General features: G+C 38.5%; 1 protein-coding gene across 2 annotated transcripts in view; it reads left to right on the forward strand.

The window, feature by feature from the left end:
* sez6b (seizure related 6 homolog b) overlaps positions 1-12,390 on the forward strand; it is a 232,991-nt gene that overhangs the window by 32,895 nt on the left and 187,706 nt on the right. The gene's annotated exons all lie outside the window — the stretch shown is intronic.

Below are 12,390 nucleotides of genomic sequence, written 5' to 3' on the forward strand. Positions count from 1 at the left end.
AACATACAATTTATGAAACTAGGTCCCAGATACATGGATGGTAAATCGAATAGGACTCAACAGATAAACAGCATAACTGCTGTCAATGAGTATGATAGCGTTCCACAGTGAATTACATTCATATGGTACTTTTCTACTCTTATTAACCGTTCAAGCTATACACTTACCTCACATGTGTGGCCAACTTAGAATCACTAATTTGATTAACATGGATTTCTCTGGACAGTGGGAGGAAGTCAAAGTACTCATAGGAAAAACAGGGAAAATATGCACCATCCACTTGGAAAGGCCTGATCCAACCACCAGATTCAAACCAGGTGTATTCCAGGACCAATTTCCCCCCCCCCATAAATGTCTGCATCTTGAGTTGTTATGTGTTGCCAACAAAACTACATCCATGTTAGGTTTACATGTTGCTCACTATAGTTCAGATTATGTCATTATATACAACTTGGTATATTACAACACTTTAAGATAGATTCTGGCTTACCTTAGTACCGGATCAAAATCATTCATTTATTGCTGTTACTTTATACTTTCAGGGATCACCAACATCTTATTTTTGGTGTGAAATAATGGAAATTAGGAGAAACAATAGAAACATTCATAAATATGCTGCTTTGTTAAAACATCAAAACCAATGTTACTGTATGTAAATGTGTAAAATCCCTGGTATAGTTAATGTTGACTGAACAGGTTTACATAACATTTATATAATGATGGAATTCTAGAAAATAACTGTCTCTCATATACTCATATATAGTCCAGCCTAACAATACAGTCCAGACATGCTAATTTCTGTCAGATGTGCTGTGCTTGTGAATACGCCTGACAGCAGCCAAAAAAAACCACCATTACCAGAAACAATGCAGTGGCTGATGGCATGGATAAAAACAAGACAATTTCTTCTAGACAGCTGCATTGCTTTTGAACACCTACTCACTCAACTGCTGCCACTGCCCCCATCATGAGTTATTCTGTCTCATTCTTTCCACAGAGATACTGGCTTTTCATACATTGATTGAAAGCCTCATTCTCAAAGGAGCTGATGCCAAACGGCTGACAGCACTATAGCCAGTAATGGCTCCTGCTCCACAGTGCAGACAGAAGGAGCTTTCAGTGTCATTCTTCTCAACCCTTGCATTCGTAAATTACACCAAGGATCAGTGCAACTGTCTGCTATTCATTTCCACCTCTACAAGATCATCTGCTTGTATATTTTTGTGAGGTTCTTTTCAGCTTATCCACTATAGAAGTCTTTGATCCTGAATGTAGTAGAAGGCCAGTGCTGCTTCATTTCTTCAGATTCAAAGAAAAGATAAATATGAGTCTCTTGCTCCCAGAGTCTTTCTCAGTAAATTGCTTGATGTATTTAGTAGCATGTTTGCCTTGCCTTGCGTTGTGGAATACATAGTAGTGTATGTAAGCTAAGAAATAAACACACTTCCGCAGTCTCAGAAAGATTTAAATGTATGTCAGTTAGATTTCTCCTTGCAGTTACTCCTGCTTCTTTTTCTTGAGTTTTCTTAGCTGCTCTCGCTACAAAACAGTTACATGGAAAGGTATGATGAAATATTTAACACTGTAGACCTGGTTCTGTTAGATTCAAAGTGAATGTGGAGAGCACTGAAGGGAGAACTATGCAAGTCCACAGACGCAACACACTGTGTGCAAGGTTACATTCAGCTCTGCCTCATTTTGAAAAGAACTGAGCAAATGCAGAGTGGGATACACAGCAGGAATAGTTTTGACATGCTTTCTGCTGGTGACCTGGTTTTAGATGCAAATCAAGACATATCACCTAAGCAATAAATTTAGGCAATAATGAAAATTTGCATTTGAACATAGACAATCCATGATACACCAATGCATTTATATAGTGACACATGATATCATGAGAACCACCGTGATTTGTGAGTTCCATCCCTACACATTGATTTATATTGCACTAAGAAGTTTCTGGGGATTCTCACCAACGTCAAGACTTTCTAAACTAATAAAATTCTACTAAAGAGTGACCTTCAAATAAGATTCAAATAATTTGAACTCTCCTCTTGATTCTTTCCCCTAGGACCATTTCAGATTAATTGCTTTTTTTAAAACCAGTTATAAACCCAGCTATTTAAATATAAGGAATAAGCCTGTGTCTATTGTGATGACCCACTCCATAATGCCTTCCTTCTTGCCTGTTTGTGTGGCAAGTCTCATTTGCCGCCATCGGTGAGCTGGTGCTGCTTGTTTCCTATCAGTGACACTGCCAACATCTGAGGCCTGTACTACACAGCAGATAGCTTCTGGGTTAACCCTGGCTTTTCTGTCATTTGAAAGTGGTTCACTTCTTACAGGGGACAAATCGCCATGGTAACTTGTGCTGTAAACCTAACCTGCCATGCAGTTTAAGATAAGCTAATTAGCGATCAGATGGTATGAAATCACCACCTATTGACCAATTAATTCTCCAGAAGATAGCTTCACCATTCCTGGAAGAGCCTTCTTGCTGCCAATGCCATCCCTTTCACGTGAACACACAGTGGAAACGAGTTAATAACAAGCTTTGTGTGACCATTTATACTAATTGCCAATGTTAGTGAAAGTGAATTCAGATAACAGTAAGATACTCTGGGTATGGTGAATGAGCCCCTGAGGCCAGTGTGTCAGTGCTTTTAAGCCCTTATAACTCTGGATTTCAGTTGTGCTATGGTTTGGGCTTTTCAATTAAACAATGTTGCATGCACCATTTTTTTCACCCATGTACTCATTTGCACTACTGATTGTGCTGACTAAACACTAGGTCACCAAACACCAGGCCATGTGACCTGGTCTCTGTGTTTTGTTGTTAGGACAATAAAGCATTTGAAGTTACTTAATCTGAAGTAATCAGTTTAGTTCAGTTCAATTCAATTCCATTTTAATTCTGTTCTGTTCTGTTCACTTCAGCTCATTTCAATTTTATTCATATACTGCCAAATCAGAACAACAGTTGCCTCAAGGTGATTTGTATTTGCATACAATAATGCCGGGAAACCTTAAAATCAAATTATCCCCTTTGAGCAAGCACTTGGTGAGACCAGGAAGGAAAAACTCCATTTTAACAGGAAGAAACTTCCAGCACCAGGCTCAGGGAGAGGCTGCCATCTGCTACAACCGGTTGTGGCTGAGGGATGCTTGTGGAAGGTGTGAATTATTAGTAGTAATTTCATGGATTTCTAGTGTGGTAAGTTTTAATTTATGTGGAGTTTCCATCTGTAAGGACTTCAGTGTGGTGCATCTGTGTGTGTTGTTTTTCTCTCTCTTTCTTTTCTTTATGTGTTGTGTGTTGCCTTGAGACTGTTGTTGTGATTTGGTGCTATATAAATCAAATTGAATTGAATTGTTTAGAGCATTTGGCTCAAAGGCACCTCCAGAGCAATCGGGTGAGTAGTGAACTTGCAGTACACTGCTAACCTTCGTGAAAAATAGGGTTTATGAAATAGGTAAGTTGGCAGGTAAGTAGAGGAGTGTTTCCACTTAGCTTAGGACACGTCTATTTGATGCAATAATTGACTTTGAGCAATGCTGTTTATTTGGGTTTTTAAAAAAATTAGATTTAATGAGATTTGTTCACAACTTGATTCAAATGGTCTTGGTAATAAGTGTTGAAAAGAGACCATAAAACCTGAGATTAAGTTGCAGTTGGTGGAAAAAGGTGTTTGTGGCTGAGCGAAAGGGAACTGCTCAGCCTTTCAAACTGCCGGCACTCTTTTATACTATCAAGATTCAAACGTGAAAATAAACTGATTGGTCCTGATTTGCACAGCTTTTAAATTCATTACCTTGCTTGAACTCAGTTTAAGAAAAATGTTTAGTTTTTTTAGGAAAAAATACATGATCTCTAATTTACTGGGAGTCAGTTTCGTAGAGCTCAGTTGTTAAATCCCAAAATACCTTATCTTGCTTTGTGAATTTTCACAGGCAATTTTCAGTTTTGCTACTTAAATACAGTGACATCGGAGACTCTAATCACTAAACTCAGTCTGCTCTAGAGACCTTGGCTTATTGTAAATTGTAGGTACTTTGCTGTCTGGAGCTGTCTTTGTGTCTGATTGCTTTCTAATGAAAGCATATACTAGCAAACTCTTCCAACCTCTTGATTGTCATAGAGGTTGGAAGTATGGTCAGCACAGTCGAGATGTTAACTGGCCTTGAATGTGCTTCTTTGAGGTTCCTGTGTACTTCCTTCATGCTGTTCCTCACAGCATGACCTTCCCACCTTTCTCAAGTATCTCGATGGGCCAAACCTCCTGGGAAAGGCAATTTAGAACAGCATTAACCGCAGCTTGCCCTCTGACCCCACACTACCAATTTAAGCTTCTAACAACACAGCCTCATTGCTCATACTCTTTGCTGTTGGTCAACTGGAGTAAAGAAAACCATGCTGGGATACACAAACATACACAGAGACATATGCACATACACACCACGATGGGGAATTCTTCATCTGATGACCCCTTACAGAAAAAAGTATTATCAGAGGCTGTGCTGTGCATGCTAGAATTCTATGTTGACCTTGCAGCAAAGCTTTATAGTGAGACACACTGACAATCACCAGTGTCTGGCATGTTGCAGTGGGAGGGTCAATTTTTATTTTCAGTTAAGATGCATACTGCAGTCTGACTGGAAATAGCGTGTTTGTAATTCAGTTCAGGATTATTTATGCAGTGCCAAATCAAAACAACAGTTACCTCAAAGTTCTTTATATTGTGAGGTAAAGACACTACAACAAGACAGAAAAAACTCTTAACAATCAAACAACCCCGTTTTTTAGCAAGCACTTGGCAACAGTTGGAAGGAATAAATTCCCTTTTAACAAGAAGAGACCTTCAGCAGAGCCAGGTTCAGTGAGGGGCAGCCGTCCGCCATGACGCTGTTAATGCATTTTTATATGCATGACCTTCAGGGCCTCCTTTGATAAATATTCCCAGTATATTTGTGTTCAGATATTAAAAACGGTTTTCATTTCAGAGCCATAAGCTACAACACTAACATTTCAAAATTACTATGTCAAAAAGACAATATTTTGACATATTTGACAATAGGAAAAGAAGTCAAAGGAATCATGAAATTAAGCTCATATTAAAATAATGGTAAGAATGAGACCTTTTATATAACTTATCAATCAAAGAAAATGTTTTATTTCTATGTCATCAAATTAGCTTTGTTATTGGAAATTTTACATATCCCAATAGACTGATGTTCAAAGTTGGTTACAGGAAAAAACAGATCTTAAAAGAAAATCGCTTTGACATCACTATATCCATGAAGAAAATTGCGGGATTCATGTAAACATGTAAAGTCTGCAGAAATCTTCCAAGCAAAGCATGTAAAAGGACCACTGGTCCACCAGAGGATACCATCTTATTGTTGTGTTTTGCCATTCCTAGGTGTGAAAAACTATGCCTTAAAAATCATGTGATTTATGCCTCTGCCACTTTCTAATGCACAAAAGACCATCTTATATGGATGAATGTTGCTATTTTATGTTATAGTGGAAACATAATGTTTCCACAGTGTGGCAGTGGCATGATTAAATGAGGTGAAAACATCCCACTGAGCAACTAGCTGATGGAAGAGGTGAGCTCCTAGCAAAATCTATGGGAGTGATATCAACTGATAATGGTTATTTAATGGACTGATACGATTTCTAGTGAGTTTTCAGGGTCTGACACTAGTCTGACTAGGTGTGATGGGAACAGAGAGGAGAGAGGCATATTTAACTTTACAGAGCACAAGACTGCACGTTTTTGTTCCAAATGCTTCACCTATTCAGAACATACCCAGACACAAAAGACAAAAATGGAGAAATATTAAGATATTCTGACTGAAATAATTCTCTTTTCTAGAATGAACAGGTATATACACAGACACACAGGAAAGTGCATCAACATAAAAAGATGGGGAACAATAGTTTCTGCCTTTCCTCTTATTACAGATGATTTCTGCATTTGGAAATTGTTGTATGACGCGTAATAAACTTTAATCATTGCACCAGCGATCATGGCCTGCCAGAAAACAAGTGTGAAACCTCATTCAGTGCAAAATGCCTTCCACAGAGGGTCGAGCAGAACAATAACTGTGTTTATGCACACCCTTTATGATGCAGAAATTGGTGTGTTTCTCGTGCCTCATTGACCTCACACCGAACCCACTGGTGTCTGTCTGTAGAAACCCCCATTAGTTTCTCATTAAAATGTCATTAGAGGCAAGCCACTGATCTGTCTCACCTGGGTCACTGTTGATGATCATTTGCAGTAAGAAGAATGCAGAAAATACTGGAGCGCTGTAGCATGGTTGATGTCATTATACAGTTGGTTTTTTTTGTATCATCTGTTAATATTGCACCATACTTCATGAGCTGTCTTTGAAGATAACTATACAATACAGCATGAATGATTGCCTCACTGAACAAAACAAGAAAGCAATTAGACACTTAAAACATCACCAGTGTAACAATGTAATAACAACAGTGTCATTAGAGCAGTTTTTAAAAGGATAAATAAAAGAATAACAACATCAGCCACAATTTTAAACCTAATATGTGTATGTTTTCTTAGCTCACGTCCATTACAAGCATTACGATTGGGCCTCTGGGTGTATGGTACAGGATGGCAGGGAAATGTTTGTATAGTATAGGTTTACTGTCTGGCCACCATGGATTAGCCTTATTCCAGTACATCCTGGGGTTGTTGATCTCATAACGATCTGGAGAGTTTCACAGTCATGTTCCTTGAGATGTTTCCAAGTATTTTTTTCTGCTGTGGCCGCATGCATCATCTTATTGGATTCAGGGAGTACCATTACCATAGTGGGGCATTTGTGATAAGCAACACTGTCAAGGAGGGTGGAATGTGTACTGAATTCCATGACCAAAGAATTCTCAAATGGACATAAAGTACAGCTTATGCTTGAGCATTGTGTGACATGGTCAACTGTCAATAGTCACAGGGTGTATTAAAAATATTAATGAAAAAAGAAGTTGCTGTCTTGGCAAAACAGTGGGTTTACTTCATTAGTGATTTTTCTGAGATGTTAATCTGAAAGTGCTGACTGAGCCTGCACCTGTTTAACTTCCTTGTTTTATTAAACAGGGGTTGACTACTTTTCTCCATCATCTAGGCTAATATGCTAAAAGACTTATTAAAAGCTTTTTTTTTTTTACATGACACTCCATCGTCTCTATATCACACATGTTGGTCAAGGTGGTCAGTAACAGAAACGTTTCTGTTATGATGATAAATCAAAGAAGCTGATGATAAATCATGTCTATTTGCTAATGTGTTGTAGGACTTGTAACGCTTATCTCAGAGAATAAAAGGAGAGCTAGCAGCAGCTGTATACCCTGTTTGTATACTGTGTTTTATCCACAGTATACAAATGCAAACAACCAGAAATAGCTGTGGGACTCTCAGCACTGTACAGGGAGTGCAGAATTATTAGGCAAGTTGTATTTTTGAGGAATAATTTCATTATTGAACAACAACCATGTTCTCAATGAACCCAAAAAACTCATTAATATCAAAGCTGAATGTTTTTGGAAGTAGTTTTTAGTTTGTTTTTAGTTTTAGCTATTTTAGGGGGATATCTGTGTGTGCAGGTGACTATTACTGTGCATAATTATTAGGCAACTTAACAAAAAACAAATATATACCCATTTCAATTATTTATTTTTACCAGTGAAACCAATATAACATCTCCACATTCACAAATATACATTTCTGACATTCAAAAACAAAACAAAAACAAATCAGCGACCAATATAGCCACCTTTCTTTGCAAGGACACTCAAAAGCCTGCCATCCATGGATTCTGTCAGTGTTTTGATCTGTTCACCATCAACATTGCGTGCAGCAGCAACCACAGCCTCCCAGACACTGTTCAGAGAGGTGTACTGTTTTCCCTCCTTGTAAATCTCACATTTGATGATGGACCACAGGTTCTCAATGGGGTTCAGATCAGGTGAACAAGGAGGCCATGTCATTAGTTTTTCTTCTTTTACACCCTTTCTTGCCAGCCACGCTGTGGAGTACTTGGACGCGTGTGATGGAGCATTGTCCTGCATGAAAATCATGTTTTTCTTGAAGGATGCAGACTTCTTCCTGTACCACTGCTTGAAGAAGGTGTCTTCCAGAAACTGGCAGTAGGACTGGGAGTTGAGCTTGACTCCATCCTCAACCCGAAAAGGCCCCACAAGCTCATCTTTGATGATACCAGCCCAAACCAGTACTCCACCTCCACCTTGCTGGCGTCTGAGTCGGACTGGAGCTCTCTGCCCTTTACCAATCCAGCCACGGGCCCATCCATCTGGCCCATCAAGACTCACTCTCATTTCATCAGTCCATAAAACCTTAGAAAAATCAGTCTTGAGATATTTCTTGGCCCAGTCTTGACGTTTCAGCTTGTGTGTCTTGTTCTGTGGTGGTCGTCTTTCAGCCTTTCTTACCTTGGCCATGTCTCTGAGTATTGCACACCTTGTGCTTTTGGGCACTCCAGTGATGTTGCAGCTCTGAAATATGGCCAAACTGGTGGCAAGTGGCATCTTGGCAGCTGCACGCTTGACTTTTCTCAATTCATGGGCAGTTATTTTGCGCCTTGGTTTTTCCACACGCTTCTTGCGACCCTGTTGACTATTTTGAATGAAACGCTTGATTGTTCGATGATCACGCTTCAGAAGCTTTGCAATTTTGAGACTGCTGCATCCCTCTGCAAGATATCTCACTATTTTTGACTTTTCTGAGCCTGTCAAGTCCTTCTTTTGACCCATTTTGCCAAAGGAAAGGACGTTGCCTAATAATTATGCACACCTGATATAGGGTGTTGATGTCATTAGACCACACCCCTTCTCATTACAGAGATGCACATCACCTAATATGCTTAATTGGTAGTAGGCTTTCGAGCCTATACAGCTTGGAGTAAGACAACATGCATGAAGAGGATGATGTGGACAAAATACTCATTTGCCTAATAATTCTGCACTCCCTGTATGATGTACTGTTATCAGTTATGGATCCCCAACCTACTTTATTATGAGGTTACATTTTTGCAATTTTCCAGCAAATACAATTCTAGCTGATTGAAGAGGATGGAGCGAGAGAGCGAGGACAGAGAGGTTGTACTAGAACAGGAAGAACGAGGGAACAATAGTGAAGCTAGTTACTTCTAAACAGAAAATATTGTAATGAATGGCAGCATTTTACAGGATTCATACCACTCTAAATGCGGCCCAAACAGGATGGCTATTACTACATTGATGTGACGGACTACAAATCTTTTCTCCACTCAGGAAACTGGGGTACATGATGCTCTGGGCTGAGACTGCATAATAAAGGGAGGATTTGTACTGTATGAATTCAAAAGCTTTATTATAAAACAACTCTATTACCATTTTGATTTGTGTACAGGTATTTGGAGTGGCAGGGTGATTTTCCTGTGTCTGTACTTCAGATGGCTACTTTAAGTGCTTTGTGATTTGGTGGACTGTCTCTATGTGGTTAAGAGACTGTAATAATGTTGTGCATGTTTCTCACCTCGTCTGCTTTGATACAAATAGTTCTGTAACTTCTTTAATGACTGTGCCTTTTTCTCGGCTTTGACTAAAACTGCTGGAATATATTTTAATCTCTGATCGTTCTCTCTGAATTATTCTTAGACACTACAATAGGTCATGCAACTAATTAGGTTGTTTTTGAAGGTAACATTGTAATACGTATCCAATTGAACTGAGGTTTGCAAATGTGAAAAGGACTGATTACAAACATCATATTCTCTTAATATATATTACAAGGCACTGTATGCATGACATAGAATCACCTTTGACACCAGCAAATATAAAAATGCTGTAAAAGCACATTGAACACAGTGGAAGTTGAATAAAACACAACAGAAATAATAATAAAAAAAACCCCAACATAGTAGAAGTAGAAAAAAATGGTTATGAGGCGATATTAATGTGATGGAACAGCTACGAAAGGGACAGAAACCAATCAAAGGACTGCACTGAGACAAAGGATTCTTCATTGTTGTGAGGGTGAAAAGATAATGTGTGTTTTAATTGCATGATTCGTATAATACTGTGGTTTGCTATTTGTTGTTAACTATTAGCTTATCATTTCCACAACTCATGTTTTTGGTTCCCTTAAAAACACTTCCATTGTGTTTTTTGAAATTTTCTTTTCTGAGTTTTTGTTGTGTATTTTCCATTTCTGTTGTGTTTTATTCAACGTCCGTTTTGTGTTGTGTGCTTTCGCAGTGTTTTCTATATGCTGGTGCATTTGACCTTTCAGGGCCACCATACAAGTGTGCTTCCAGGGACAATAGCCAATTGTGGCCACAAGATGGAAGTGATGTAAAGGATGGATAACAGGTGAGACAGAATTCTGTTTGAGATAAAAGGAGAACTTTTTAAATTGATTTCTGTTAGATTTGTTTGTAGTCCATACAACAGTCAGTGATGTCCTAATGGAGACCACTAACTGTGCTATATTTGAAGGATTATGGGCAGTTTTTGCATGCACACATATAAATCCAAAAGGACAAAAAAAGTAAAACAAGGGAACAATTTGGGTTAGTATTTAAAGAACATACCAGATTGTCATGGAAAAAAGCAGCCGAATCACTCCTAGCAAATGTAATTGTTATTTAATGCAGAGTGCTTTCTGTTATTAGCCAACACTAGGGTTGTTTATGCAGAAGCACGGCATGTTAATCAGCACTGTCTTGATTATGATTGGTTGGGCTGCGGTTAATGCTGCTACGATCAGCATTAGTCATTTGCTTCATCATTACTGATTGACTTCAAATAGCTTTACTGTGGGATTTTTTGGGGGTAAACATCATCAACCCTGATAGAGGACTACATTTACCTAGCAGCAGTGTAAAACCTGTGTTGAGATATTACAAACTACAGTAGCTAAAGCAATACTTCTGTTGACATCTTGAACATATTTTACAGTCAATATCACCTAGAGTTCTATTTCCCTGTAGATTTGAATTGGAGTCTATAATAGCTTGAAGCAGAAGATATAAATTAAACAGCCTCTTCCTGGAGATGTCTCCTTTTCTCATATTAATAGCAGGGAGACCTCTCTTTCCTCCAGGCAGTTCTGATCTTGTCTGCTTCACAATAATTTAAGAGCTTCTTTTCTTAGCCTACATATACTGTATGGTGCTATTGATTAGCTGAGTCAAACATATTACTCCTGATTGATTGCTGTCTTAGTGCTCCAGCCATCACTTGAAATGAGATAGGTGGCAGCTGAAGAAAGGGAGAGGAGTGGAGTGATGGTGGTGGGGGGGGCTGCAGCTACTTAGCTGCTTGTGTCTCCTCTGGATGAGTCTGAGCAACCTTGACTCCAAAAATCATTTGAGTTTTAGACAGAAAGCAGAGTGAAACATCAACATCAGGTTCAGTGAAAGTTAAAATTGTAAAATGAAATAACTGACCATCTAGTGATGGTAATTAAGTGCAAATGCATACAGGGAAATGTGCTTTAAAGCCATATATAGTGAATGTATCAATATTTAACAGGATATCTGATGCAATTAAAGATTGCTATTAAGTCTGTATTCACTTCATTTCATATATTCCATTAAAATATGTCATGAGCCTATATATGAAATTATCAACTGTTCCAGAACAGAATGCGAGAGAAATAAGAAAGTACTTTAACCCTGTCATGCATGAATTATGACAACCTCAATCAGGATTTTTTTTCTTAAGTATTTTTATTCATTTTTAGGCATGAAAAAAAGATTTCTGAACTTCAATTTTTTAAACATGTACTTTTCAAAGAGTGGTTTTTACATGTCCGCTTAGGTGGACAACTGATGTGTATGGAGAGACACATCAGTGTCCAGTGTAGTGTTTTATGTGCAAGTATACCATCAACTCTGATACAAATACAAGAAAACAGCCTTTGAATAGCTGTCCACTATAGTGACCACTATGCGTGAAAGGGTTAAAGCAAGCAAAGAACACAATTCTACCAAATTAAAATTAGTCAGATTTTCAAAATAAATGTGGAAACCTTTCCATTAGTTAAATTGAGTCATATTAGCTCAGTTTATCAAGATCACACCATTTTAGCTGGCCTCCAAAGGGTGTGACAGCCTCTCTTTGGAGGCCACACAGAGTGAAGTTCAGGCTGCAAAGACATGACAGTATCTTGTGCTTTATCCATTTACCCCTAGAGTCGATGAGCTCATGAGATGCTCTGTCTCCCAGAGCTAGCAAGGAACAGTGCTATAGAAAATACATCTCTGACTAGAATGCTATCATGTATTACCAGTGACCACAGATGAAAAGCAGCCCTTTGGCTAACTCTGGCTTATTTACATTGATATATTCATTAATATGCA

The sequence above is a fragment of the Perissodus microlepis genome, chromosome 14 (genome assembly GCF_051167445.1).
Source record: "Perissodus microlepis isolate ML-2025 ecotype Zambia chromosome 14, ASM5116744v1, whole genome shotgun sequence".
Classification (NCBI taxonomy): domain Eukaryota; kingdom Metazoa; phylum Chordata; class Actinopteri; order Cichliformes; family Cichlidae; genus Perissodus; species Perissodus microlepis.